The sequence below is a fragment of the Leptodactylus fuscus genome, chromosome 5 (genome assembly GCF_031893055.1).
Source record: "Leptodactylus fuscus isolate aLepFus1 chromosome 5, aLepFus1.hap2, whole genome shotgun sequence".
NCBI classification, from domain to species: domain Eukaryota; kingdom Metazoa; phylum Chordata; class Amphibia; order Anura; family Leptodactylidae; genus Leptodactylus; species Leptodactylus fuscus.
In genome coordinates this window covers 41,661,150-41,675,473 of record NC_134269.1, presented here as the reverse complement: position 1 = coordinate 41,675,473, position 14,324 = coordinate 41,661,150, and the positions used below count along the sequence as shown (strand labels likewise).

At 46.2% G+C, this 14,324-nt stretch overlaps 1 protein-coding gene and 1 long non-coding RNA gene across 2 annotated transcripts in view; one reads left to right on the top strand and one right to left on the bottom strand.

The window, feature by feature from the left end:
• The window catches only part of LOC142202758 (gastrokine-1-like), a 474,099-nt gene that overhangs the window by 309,854 nt on the left and 149,921 nt on the right, over window positions 1–14,324 (bottom strand). The window lies entirely within an intron of this gene.
• LOC142202762 (uncharacterized) overlaps window positions 9,779–14,324 on the top strand; it is an 827,816-nt gene continuing 823,270 nt past the window's right edge. The window contains exon 1 of the long non-coding RNA XR_012716090.1: window positions 9,779–9,985. This is a non-coding gene — a long non-coding RNA (uncharacterized LOC142202762). The remainder of the gene's footprint in view (window positions 9,986–14,324) is intronic.

The window sequence follows — 14,324 nt, the reverse complement described above, 5'->3', positions numbered from 1 at the left end:
GTACTGGCGGAAAATAACAAATCATACAATGTCGTATATCCAAGTATATTAACCTGAAATACCTCTGTCCCAAAGACACTATGTACAGTTTATAACAACACCGTATATATAGCAGCTGAAATACAAATTACATTCAACACCAAAAGTCTCATGTGCTCTCAGAATTACAGCAAAAACAAGATACACAGTTACATTTCATATCCCATACCTTATACACAGTACGAAAACCTTACCCGCGCCTGTATATACACACTTCTACAATCACCGCAGACGAAGTCGCGGGTACCAGCTAGTATATATATAAAAATAAATATATGCAGACATACACAAATTCAGAAGCAAGTGCCTGACAAATCACTTCTTTCCATGAGCTGTCAGACCATTAGGCCTTAAGACGTTGCTCTACATCTTTCTTTCCTTTCACAATCCTCAGTCCTCCCTTTATTCCATCCATTATAAATACTTCACTTCCACTCACGATCCTGTGGTATATAATGCAGACACGGTATAATTACACATCCTATAATAGATATATGAATTTGGAAATTTCCATTGTGTCTCTTCTCTCTCATCCATTCTTAATAAGTAATCGGCAATCCAGCAGGGAGCCAATTACTAGGAAGTTAATTGACGCCCTAATTGGTTAATAATTTGCCGTCTGGTTGCTTAGTCGTCTAGCGCACGTGCTGCACATTAGCTTCATCTGGTGGCTTCTTACTATTGGCTCATTCAGCTGTGAACTGACCTAGCAGAATGAACTATTTGGCCTGTATAATAACACAATGCTGAAGATGAGGCGTTCTCAGTCCTTAATAGGTAAATGAGATCATTACAGGCCACAGAATTTGTGAAAAACTTATTAACCTGTGATCCTTATATAGAACAGAACCATACAGGGAACGTCATGTCCTCTATTGTGTAAGGAGAGCAAACACAGAGGTGAGGGCCCATTAGGAAAGGTCATGGGCTGAATAAAGTTACAGTTCTCCATGGTACAGGAGAAGATGGCAAGCACACATCTCCGCCACACTCTGTAAGAGCAAAGTGGGGAAGGTAGCTCGGTAGCAACAGTGGTGCAGACCCAGCCAGTCAGAGACAGGGACACAAATCTTTCAGCAAAGCGGTTTATTTAAGGAAAAACAGCAAAATAAACAAACTTTTACGTCAGGCTCAAAAATGAGCAAAATAAAATATAGCCTTAACTTCAGGCAAGATAACGTCAAACAAAATCCTGCTCGCCTGAGCGCTAACTAAACAGAAAATACTAACTGTACTAACAAGTCTCTCAGTGTCAAGACAGACCCAGCGACTTTCTCTACTCCCAGAATCTACCCTGAAGTGCAGGCGGTTCTGCAGCCTTTTATGGGCCAGTACCTGGGGCTGAGGCCTATTCCACATCTGCCCTGGACCACACATAAGTCAGGAATCTGGGAGTGATATAGCAGGACTCCAGCACTTTGCCTTTCACCTTCTCACAGCAGTAATATTACTGTGTAGTGGGTTCTAGAGCAAAAATAAAAAATACTGGGGGAAAGTCATGGATGTAATGCAAAGTTTGCAGTTCTTATTGTGACAAGATGTTTCGGCATCAGACAGGACAATAATCTTAGGATCAGAGAATGTTTTTCTTAATAAATGCACCATGACATTGGTGCGACAGACATGCTGTGTCAGGAAAAAAACGTTGTCACAAAGAGGTCTGGTTACCCTTAGTGTATGTTCACACAGAGTAAAGCTTATTTTTGAGCCACAATCTGTCACAAAATCTGCTTCAAAAAATATCTGAGAGCTGCTTCTCAATGGGAAGCAAGGACATATTTTTTCAGCTAGCAGAAAGGAAAAAAAGTGTCCTGCCCTACCTTCAGATCAGTGGCATAACAAAAGTCTTGTGGGCCCCGATGTAATCTTGTGTCCGGGGCTCCCTACCTCATCCCTACAGTGAATTCTTGATAGTGATGGTTACGGGTGCTAAGGAGTTTAATCAACCTAAGGGTATGTTCACATGGAGGAAAAGGTCGCGGAAACCTTTTCGGTCTTGTGAACATTCTGCGCGGCTAGCTGTGACACAATGCCAATGCAGCTCCTGATTAGGCCCCAATGAATAGGCCTAAACAGGAGCATGTCTCGAGCTGTGGACACTGCAGAATCCGCGGCAAGATAGGTCATGTCGCTTCTTTTTTCCGCTGCTAGCGGGAAAAAAAGTGAGCGGCTCCCATTAAAGTCAATGGGAGCCATTTTTGCAAGTGGATTCCGCGTCAAAATCAGCCTGCAAAAAACTCTGTGTGAACATACTCTTAGTGTGGTTAGGGTATCTGTGGGTCTCCTTGGCTTATGGGCCATATGGAAGCTGCAATCACAATACTGATGCCAGGTGCTTATGGGCCCTCTTAGGCTTCTGGGCCCAGGTGCGATTGCACCCTCTGCACCCCCTCAAGTTACACCCCTGCTTCAGATAGACTAGGCCTATGAAAATGAATGTGACGCAGAAAATAAAACTCACAATAGGATTTTGAGCACTAGAGGTTTTAGCAAACAGAGCCCTGTATGTCAGGTAAAAAAAAAAATCCTTGAAAAACTGGAAGCAGGATATTTTTCTGTCTGCCTCAGTGTGAACTTAAAGGGGCTTTCTGAGCTAAACATTTATAAAAACAAATGAAAATCTATTTTATAGATATAAATAATATAAAGTCATTCTGCCATTTTCAGTTTGTTCCCTGCACATCTACCGTTCCATAGGCCTCTCCTCTACCCACTTAGGTCAAGCCACCTCCATCAGACCTTTTTTAAGGTCACCGCAATGTCCAACCATACTGAGCATTTCATACTACCGTTATTCTGGTCTTTGTTACTTGTTTTGTCTCCACACAATAATCGTTTCTTCTTCTTGAGGCTTCATGCACACAACTGTGTGTAGTGAATGGGTCAGTAAAAACGAAACAATGGCGCACAGCATAGTATCTGTGTGTCATCCCTGATTTTCCCTGACCCATACATGTAAATGAATGGACTGAGCCGCAAAAACAGACTTGTGCTTTTGGGGCTTTTTTTCTATGCGCATCCATAAAAACTACAAATGTGTGTAAATGAATGGATCCGGATATATATCTGCAATTACAGAACCATGATTGCAGATAATATACAGCAACTGGCTACAGTACTGTGTATAGGCTCTACAGGGCTGTGGGGACCAAACCACCAACTCCTCATCTGACTCCAAAGGTGGAGAGCAAGAAGCCGTAAAGATTCCATCACTCATTACAAAGATAATGACTGAATCCCTAAGAGAGAATCTATCAATCATGTATCTAATTCATGATGAAATATTAATGGTTGTATAATATAATTCATTTATTTTGATATGGGGTCATTATTTTTTTTCTGACTCTAGCAAAAACAACATAGGCCTGCACTTCCACTTCACTACAGAAAATCTGTCCCGTGTGCACATCCTCTATGTTCTACCTATTTCTAGCTCAAAAATATTGTAAACGTTAAATAAAATAAGAAATGGAAACCATTACGTAAGTGCGATGTGGGGACTCAGCCTTATAGCTCCTTCACTGACAGGGATCTATTTCGGTTTTTCATGAAGTAGCCTCTATACATTTCCTAGCCTTTAGTATACTCTCGCCGCTGAGAGGGATTTTTATGATCTGATTCTATTTATATCTTGTAGAAACACAATGGAAAGAACTTAGTGATGGGAGAAACAAAGATTAGGAGGCAGTCGGTGGAGCCTATAAAGTCCATAGAGCTGTACAAGTTTATTGTTCATGTACAGTACGCTAAGGCCTCATGCACACGACCGAATGTGAAGGACGAGGGGGCAGCGCCGCACCTCTAATGAGGCGAGGTGAGGCGATGGCCTCAGGCAGCGCTCCAGAGGGGTAGCAGCCATGACAAACTTTTTATTTTTTACTCTTTACTTTTCTTTACTTTTTTATTCTTTACTCTTTTACTTTTTTCCCCCTAAACTAGCGCAGAAGAAGGGCCGCTCTTAAAACAACCCGAGCAGCCCCTCTCCTGCGCTGGTTTAGACCTCTGTGCAGACGTCTTACTGCTGGGAGAATAGGAGGCGGCGGCAGCGGGAGCAGCAACAAGGTCAGTAAGTAAAATAACTTTTTTTTTTTTAGGCCGCTACCTGCTGGAGTATCCCTTGGCAGGTAGCGGCCTATTTACATACCTCCCCAGTCCTGTTCACTTACGCCCCTGATTCCCCTTCTACTATATGTAAAAAAACAGTGGAACCGCACACTCATATGTTGGATTGAGGTGCAAGCAGAAAATGGGTCCTCCGACCCTGTCAGTATCCAAAAAAGAAATTATCTGCTGCACTCTCTTGATTCAGTGGCGAATAAACAAATACATTTATTGTGAAGATAACATAGGTTGATGCACCATGGAAAAAATGTATTTAGGTATACATGAAAAATTGATCCAATGTTAAGTAGGGACGTTTCGGTCCAATGACCTTCATCATGCCACATCAATGAGTGAAGTACAACAAGCCTCCATGGCCAGCAGTAACCAGGCCCGGGCTCAGGCCGCGATCCCACTACCACTATTATTATACTTGGGGATCTTTTCAGACCCCTGAGTATAATAATCGGAGCCCCAGGGGAGGTGAGGGAACATAATAAACAATGATACTTACCTCTCCAGGATCCAATGTTAATCCTAGCAGGATTCAGGCCGATACGGTAATGTCCCAGACGTCACGTGGTCTGGGATATTACCATATAGGCCCGAAGCCTGTGCTAGTAGCAATAGCCTGTTACTCCTAGCACAGGCTTTGGGCTTGTATGGCAACAGTCTTTTGATTGTCTGCCTCAGGCAGCAGAGAGGCTAGGTCCACCATTGCGAGGGGGGTTCCGATTTTTTTCACAGAAGGTACTTGTATGACATTTGGATGATTTAAATAGGGGTTTGTTTCCATTGTCACAGAGCTGGATAGAACATGTTCCGTATTCCACAAAACGAAACGTGCATTGGAATTGTCCTCGGACAGCACACTTGGTTGTGTGCATGTGGCCTAAATCCTCTGTCTGACAATGCTACCTTACCTAGGTTTAGGAAAAAGTATAATTCCCGTCATGGGTGGATTGGAAGTTAAGTCTAAGTTACCATAGAAGATGTAAAGCAGGACATAGGACTGCTTTACTGGGAGGGAGAGGCAGCAGTCCTATGTAAGTTACCATACGTAAAAGGACTATTTTTGTACTCTGGGGCCTGAGGAGACCCCAGAGTATAACAAAGGGATATGAAGAAAAATAACACTTACACTCACATTTCCTGGGCATCTATTAATGAATACAATTAATTAATTATTATTTTAGGACACTCCCATTTTCACATGATACAGCCACTATCTATCGGACACGCCATGCCACCAAATTTTGGTTTTGGTTATTCACATACCAGCAGTCCTGATAGGATAGTGTAGATGATGTACAGTTACTTACAGATCCTTGTGGCAGTGTGAGACTGGATGGCATGGTTGTAAAATAATTGAAATAATCTATATAGGAAAGTTCACAACGATTAATTGAGCTGACTTTCAATTTTGGTTACTTTTTATTAATTGCCCAGTCCTGCCCTCTCTCCTCAGTATAATGCTCCATAGTGGCCGTCCTCAATATAATGCTGCACAATGCTGTTTTTTTGGTTTTTTTTGGATGCCACGCATAACGCCTTTTTGTATGACCAAACAACTCAATCTTTCATCAGTCCACAGGACCTTCTTCCAAAATGAAGCTGGCTCATCCAAATGTGCTTTTGCATACCTCAGGCGACTCTGTTTGTGGCGTGCTTGCAGAAACGGCTTCTTTCTCATCACTCTCCCATACAGCTTCTCCTTGTGCAAAGTGCGCTGTATTGGTGACCGATACACAGTGAGACCATCTGCAGCAAGATGATGCTGCAGCTCTTTGGAGGTGGTCTGTGGATTGTCCTTGACTGTTCTCACCATTCTTCTTCTCTGCCTTTCTGATATTTTTCTTGGCCTGCCACTTCTGGGCTTAACAAGAACTGTCCCTGTGGTCTTCCATTTCCTTACTATGTTCCTCACAGTGGAAACTGACAGGTTAAATCTCTGAGACAACTTTTTGTATCCTTCCCCTGAACAACTATGTTGAACAATCTTTGTTTTCAGATCATTTGAGAGCGGGCTGTCCATGCTCGGCGACCATCAAAGAGGAATGGTCCAAAATACCTTCATCCAGGATCCAGGAACTGATTAAAAGCTACAGGAAGCGACTAGAGGCTGTTATCTTTGCAAAAGGATGATCTACTAAATATTAAAGGGGTTGTCCCATCACAAGGATCCTATCTATACTGATTGTTAATGTGGATGTAAGACTTTTCCTATATACACTGCTTCAGCAAAACTGCTTTGTTTGTCCACTATCTTAGTTTATTCAATTAATTGTTGACACGGCCCTTGACTTATCTGCTCAAAGGTCAAGTGACATAGCTGCCTGCTCTCAGGAGGGAGGGAGGAGGGGCTAAGTGCACGGGAGAGAGCCTGTGTTTCTAGCTATTCCTGTGTCTTTGTCCTGTGACCTAGCTTCCTGCTCTCAGATAAAGGAGGGGGGAAATGAGTGCTGCTTTCTTATATAGAACAGTCTAAATCCTAGTAGGACCTGGTCCTTCTGCTCACTAGGATTTAGCCGACTATATAGAACAAGCTATTTCCAAGTGTTATAGGATCTTTGATAACATCACAGGTCCTTCAGTCATCTCATAGGATCACGCTATGTGGTGGGCGGCGCTACACGCTAATTTGGGGCAGAGCTAAACTGGAGGTAGTCGGACAGTATGGCTTTGCATATGAAACCCCGCCCACCAATGACGCAAGAAACCAGGAAGAAAGAAGATTTTACAGCAGCGAAGACTGGTGAGTATGCGACGTGGGAATACCCCTTTAATGTCACTTTTCTGTTGAGGTGGCCATACTTTTGCTCCGGTCAAATTTTGGTTTAATGCATATTGCACTTTTTCTGTTAGAACAATAAACCTCATTTCAATCCTGAAATATTACTGTGTCCATCAGTTATTAGATATATCAAACTGAAATGGCTGCTGCAAACACCAAAATATTTAGAACTAAAAATGATTAAAGGGGCTCTATCAGCAAAATCATGCTATTATATTAATATAAGTTATATTAAACTACCCCCCAGTTTTAAAATAATACCCTAAAAAAGAATGTGATTTACTTACCCATCGTGCATGGTGGGCGGGCATTCAGGGTGCGCCGTCTTCTTCATCCACGCCTCCTCTTCCTGCGATGTCCTCGGGTCCCGTCTTCCTCCGGCGCTCGTGAACTGACATTGATAAAAAAAATGGCCTGGGCGCATGCGCAGTAGCATTCTGCTTCTACTACGGCTACTGCGCATGCGCCCAGGCCATTTTTTTTTAGCAATGTCAGTTCGTGAGAGGAAGACGGGACCTGAGGACATCGCAGGAAGAGGAGGCATGGATGAAGAAGACGGAGCACCCTGAATGCCTGCCCACCGTGCACGATGAGTGAGTAGATCACATTCAAGATTAATAGGGGTGCCTGAACATTTTCATAGGACTGTAGGTTGGACTTGATGGACTGATGTCTTTATCCAACCTCATCAACTATGTAACTATGTATTGTGTCTATTATCCCTGCACTGACATCACTGTATTATCCCTGTACTGTAACATCACTGTATTATCCCTGCACTGTGACATCACTGTATTATCCCTGTACTGTGGCATCACTGTATTATCCCTGCACTGTGACATCACTGTGTCTATTATCCCTGCACTGTGACATCACTGTGTGCATTATCACTGTACTGTGATATCACTGTGTGTATTATCCCTGCACTGTGACATCACTGTGTATTATCCCTGTACTGTGACATCACTGTATTATCCCTGCACTGTGACATCACTGTGTCTATTATCCCTGTACTGTGACATCACTGTGTGTATTATCCCTGCACTGTGACATCACTGTGTGTATTATCCCTGCACTGTGACATCACTGTGTATTATCCCTGTACTGTGACATCACTGTGTTTATTATCCCTGTACTGTGACATCACTGTGTTTATTATCCCTGTACTATGACATCACTGTGTGTATTACCCCTGTGGCATGTGATTGGGCCTCAGCAGTGGCGTTGGTGTCAACCCACGTGATGTTATGCCAGCGTCATTTTCGTTATGATGCTGACGTGACTACTGAGGCCAATTACAGGCCTCAGTGGTCTCTGACAACATTCATGATATATCATCAGTAATCACCTCCATTACACTGTGTGGAGTGGCCATTATGGGACATTTTATTGTATGGAGGGGGGCCACTATGTGTGAGGGCCAATATGTGACATTATACTGTGTGCACTGTGGTACATTATTCTTAAAGAGGCGTAACATTAAGAAAAAAAAACATACTCACCTATCTCCAGCATTCCAATGTGACACCGCAGCTCGTTCGGTCTCACATACGCCTCATTCCCCCTCTACTCCATGTGACCGCTGAGGCCATTTAGGCGGTCGCTGGAGAGGAACCACTAATGTCACGGACATACCACACCATGCCCTTTCCAGCGACCACTGAGGCCAATCAGCAGCCTCAGTGGTCACGTGGGGTGCATGGGTTACAATGACTGAAGTTTGGTGAGTGATCAAATGAGCTGCCCTGGGCTTCTCCAGACTTTATCCAGATGCTGATGACCTCTAGATTGAGGAGTCTGTGGATGGGGCACCAGGTTAGGGACTTAATACTGTGGGGCAGTTGGAAAGGAACATTATAATGTGGGGGCATATGACTGTAGGAGCATTATACTGTATGGGGGTACATGGGAAAATGGATGAAAATGGACAGAGTCAATGTAGGAGTATGTGGAAGTAAATTTGCCACAGTGTGCATAGCATTTTGTCCCTCTTTCTGTTCTTTGAAAGTTGGGAGGTATGTAATCATCGGCCTCACGAAGAGACCCGATGTTACAGGTAGTGACAACGCAATGTCCTTTGCTGAGGCCACCACACTTCAGCATAGGACTGAGAAGACCAGACCGCGCTGGGAGGCACCAGAGCGAAAGATAAGTAGGAATTTTTTTTATTTTTCTCACTGCCGCTGGCTGATTTAATGCTTAAATGGGTTGTCCATTTCTGCCTGCACAACAAGTTTAACTTATATCTATGTCAGTCAAAAACTAAAGTGCCTAATCCTTTTGTGACTAGACCCCAGGTGTGACAAAGCAACTCCATTCACTTATATTAGAGTCACAGAGCAAAATACTGATCTTTGATGGCACAACAGGAACCTCATCCAAAGTCACCATATTGCCCTAACTACCATGGTGCTGACTTTGCTTATAATCTTAAACCCACAGTTTTCTGGCAGAAATTTAAAAAATGTTTCACCCACAGAAACCCATCACTGCCCACTTTTTAGAAAAGTGATGAGAACAGAATAAGTTTTTTTCTTTTTTTACTCAGGCCCGGTTCACATCTGCGATCATGCCATTCCGTTCCCCTCTCTATATGAAAAATGTGTAGAGAAAAGCGTAGCAAGCAGCACTTTTCTCTCCACATTTTATGTGTGGAAACCACATGGACGCCATTATTGTCTATGGGGTCTACACGTTTCCTTAGGTATCTGCTTTTTTTATGCGGATTAGGTTTACATTTGGGGGGTCCCCATACGGACTGCCCAAATGGAAACCCATGCACAGATTATTATTATTGTTTATTTATATAGCACCATTAATTCCATGGTGCTTTACATTATTATATTAATTCCATGGTGCTTTACATTTGGGGGTTTACATACTGTACACAAAATATCCAACAGATATAATACTAACAATGACCGACTGGCACAGTGGGGTAGAGGGCCCTGCCCGCGAGGGCTTACAATCTATGAGGGAAGAGGGATAGAGACAGAAGGTGAGGGGGAAGGCTGTACAGATGGCGGTGTGGTGACAGTAGTGTTATTGGAGGTTGTAGGCCTTCCTGAATAGGTGAATCTTCAGCGCCTTTTTGAAGCCTGTGATTGTGGGGGTCAGTCTTATGTGTCTTGGTAAGGAGTTCCAGAGTATGGAAGATTATGAATGATAATCTGTTTTCCCTTAGCCCAAACAGCAGCACAACTGGGGTATTTCTGCCCCTGTGAGCTGTTAGGACAGGTGGAACTTTTAATTAACTAACAGCTTTACCCCCTATAAAGAGGCTGCAAGACCTCCTCCCCCCTGTGTTAGTATCAAAGTATATAAATACAATACAAATACAATACACCATAACAAGGATCTGGGAGGGAGCCTTGTGCTGCTGTTTGGGCTAAGGGAAAACAGATTATCATTCATAATCTTCCATTCCCCCTACGCCCAACCAGCAGCACAACTGGGGATTTAGCAAGTATCGCCATTACCCCAGGGTGGGTGATCCTGGCAGCCTGATGCCAAGACAGACTGTCCAAATGCTGTGGAATCCGCCGCACGCCAATCTAACCTGTAGTGTCTGGCGAAGGTCAGCTGTGAACTCCAGGAAGCAGCGGCACATATCTGTTCCAAGGAAAGGGAACGTCTTTCTGCCCAGGACGTCGCCACTGCTCTGGTGGCATGGGCACGGACAAACTCAGGTACCGGAAGGTCTTGAGCACGCAGGGAGCAAGTGATGGCCTCCTTGATCCATCTGGACAGAGTCCCCTTCGATGCTTTGACACCTCTGTTGTGGCCAAATACGTTGATCAGCAGATTTTCTGATCTCCGGAAGGAGGCTGTACGGTCCAGGTAGATCCGAAGTGCCCTAACCAAGTCCAGCTTGTGCATCTTCTCCTCCCACTCGGACGTGGGGGAGGGAAAGAAGGCCGGTAAAGAAATTACCTGGTTGATATTCTGAAGTGAAGGTACTTTTGGCAAAAATCCTGGAACAAACCTCAGCTGTACCCTGTCAGAGAAAAAGGTTATGAAGGGTTCAGAGGCCGCTAAGGCCTGTAGTTCTCCAACTCTTTTGGCGGAGGTTATTGCCAACAGAAAGGTAACCTTGTATGACAGGTAGTTCCAATCCACATCAGATAAAGGTTCGAAGGGGGGAGCACATAGCCCTTGTAGAACTGCAGCCAGATCCCACCGAGGGACTGGAGGTTGTACCTGGGGTCGGAGCCTGGCGGCCCCTCTTAGGAACTGCTTAATTAGAGGATCTTGCGATAGCCGAGTTTCCAGGAGAGCGGACAGCGCTGAAACTTGAACCTTCAGGGTGGCTGGTGAAAGCCCCCTCTCTAGGCCGTCTTGTAGGAACTCCACAATTGAATTTCTGTCGGCATCGCGCTGGTTCTCCTCACACCAGCCTCGGAATACACGGGCGATCCTCTGATAGCTCCGGTTAGTAGATTCCGCTCTTGAATGGGCTAGTGTTCTTAGCGCTCCCTGGGACAATCCTCTATCTCCACATACGGCGCGGTTAACCTCCAGGCAGTGAGGTTGAACCTGTCCAGGTCCTGGCAGAGCTGTCTGTTTAGAGTTACCAGGTTGTGGACTGATGGAAGCCTCCAGTAGATCCCTCGACTCATCAGAATGAGGTGGGTAAACCATGCCCTTTTTGGCCAGAACGGCATGATCACTATTGCCGAGGTCTGGTCCTGCCTGAGTTTCGCCAATACCTTCGGAATCATCGGAATGGGAGGAAAAACGTATGCCAGTTTGAACCTCCAAGGTATTGACAGGGCATCTACCGCCAAAGGGTTGTCCTCCTGGTACAGGGAGCAAAACCTTTCTACTTTGGCGTTGTACTGGGTGGCCATCAGATCCACCTCGGGGAGACCCCACATCTCGGTAAGATGGTGAAAGATTTCTGGATCCAAGGACCATTCACCTGACGTCACCAGGCCTCTGCTGAGCTGATCCGCAAGGATGTTCAAGCGACCTCGAATGTGAAAAGCCGACAACTGGGACAGATTCCTTTCTGCCCACGAGAATATTAGGTTGGTCACCTGCAGGAGAGAGGGGGATCCGGTTCCCCCTTGTTTGTTGATGTAGTGAACTACTGTTAAGTTGTCTGTCCTTATCTTCACCGCTTGTCCCTGCAGGTGATGTGCAAACGCCAGAAGAGCACGGTGAACTGCCGTAAGCTCGTGCCAATTGGACGAGCGCATTTTCTCCAGACGATTCCATGTACCTCGTACCGGGGTCTCCCCTAGATGCGCTCCCCATCCTGTGAGGGAGGCATCTGTCGTCAACAGGATCCAGGAGGTCTGGACCGTGGACTTCCCGTCTTGGAGATGAGACCACCAAGCCAGTGATTGACGGGTACTGATGGATAACTGGATAGGCTTCTGAAGTCCTGTGGTTCCAGACTCTCAAGATCTCGCTTTGTAAGGGGCGCATGTGCCACAGGGCCCAGGGGACTGCCTCGATGGTGGCGGACATGAGACCTAGGACCTTCATGGCCATCCTGATAGTAACCTTCCGGGTAATGGATAGGTGATGAGCCGCTCGACCAATCTTCTCCTTGCGAGGAGAGGGCAGGGAGATCGTCATACTGAGAGAGTCCAAGATGAATCCCAGGAACTGGATCCGGGTTGATGGAACCACTACTGACTTCTGCCAGTTTACTAGCCAGCCCAGCTCGTTTAGTAAAGCCACTGTGGTCTCTAGTTGTGTGGCGAGAACCTCCTTTGACCGGGCTTTTAGGAGCCAGTCGTCTAGATATGGAACTAAAAAGATCCCCTGGAGGCGCAGGGCGGCTGCGACCGGAGCCACTACCTTTGTGAAGGTGTGGGGGGCCGAGGATATGCCGAATGGGAGAGCCGTAAACTGGAAATGAGACAACCTTCCGTTTAAGTACACAGCAGTCCTTAGGAATTTTCTGTGAGCTGGAAAAATAGGTACGTGGAGGTATGCGTCCCTTAGGTCCAAGGTGACGAAATGATCCCCGGGCTGCAGGAAGGGGAGTACCGATCTGATGGTTTCCATCCGGAACCGTACCTTGTGGATGAACTGATTCAGGTACCTGAGATCGATGATCATCCGCCATCCGCCTGACGACTTGGGAACTAAGAAGACCGGAGAATAAATGCCTTGGCCGCGTTCTGTGAGAGGAACGGGTTCCAGCGCGGCTTTGTCCACGTACTCCTGAACGGACCTTTCTAGATGAAGTTGTTTGGTGCCCTGAAAAGGGCGAGTTGTTATAAATTTCTCCGCAGGGTGAGATATGAAACTTATTCTGTAGCCTTCCTGGATCAGTTGTAAGACCCAAGGGTCCTGAATATGAAGACTCCAAGCGGCCAAATGATGGGAAAGCCGGCCGCCTACAGCTGCGGGGGCGCGGGGAAGGGAGGTCGGGTAGTCAGAAGGATGAGCGCTTCTGCTGGTCACGGGAGGCGCCACGACCTCTCCCTCTGGTCTGAGGGCCGGAGCGTCTCTGGCCTCGAGAGCCCCTCCTAGAAAATCCGCGGCCCCGAAAGGAAGGTCTTCCGCTGTTGGAGGGTTGAGGGAGGTTCTTCCCCTTGGAATCCGCGAGGCCTTCCATGATTCGGTCTAATTCCCTACCGAATAGCCTCCCAGGCTCGAAGGGGAGGGCGCACAAATTAAATTTAGAGGCATTATCGACTCTCCATGGTTTGAGCCATAATGGGCGTCTGGCTGCGGTGGAAAGCGCCATTGCCCTAGAAGCCAGCTTCGTCTGGTAAAAGGCCGCCTCAGATAGGTGGTCTACCATCAGATTAATATCTGACATGGCTGATAGCAGGTCGTCACGATGAACTCCGGTGTCGATGTCCCTAGCCAGGGAAGACAACTCAGCCCGCAGGCCTGACACCACTTCGCTGGCGGAGATGCCCACCGAAGCCTGGGCGGAGGAGGCTGCATATATCCGCCTCAGGGAGCCCTCGACGCGGCGGTCCATAGGATCCTACAAATTCGATCCGTCTTCAGACGGGACCACCGTGCGCTTAGATAGCTTGGCCACGGCCATATCCACTTTGGGGGGAAACCCCCATGTTCCCTGCTGGGATTCGGCAATGGGGAACAAGGATCTAAAGCGTTTAGTGGCGTTAAACGCTCTTTCAGGCCGTCTCCATTCTGCCTCCATCTTTCGGACTAAATCCGAATTTGCCCTGAAGGATCTAGATCTCCTGCTGGATCCTTCCCCGCTCTCACGGTCCTTTGCCCGGATGGTCTTGAGGAGTCTGGGCATCTTTTCCAACGGAAATATTGATTTCTCCACTTCCTCGGATTCCTCCTCTGAATCCAGCTCCCCAATATGGAGATCCTCCAATGGTGGGAGAGAGAGAGAGCTGGGCTCCACACGAGGTCTTTTTGCCATGTGAGAGATAGTATCCTT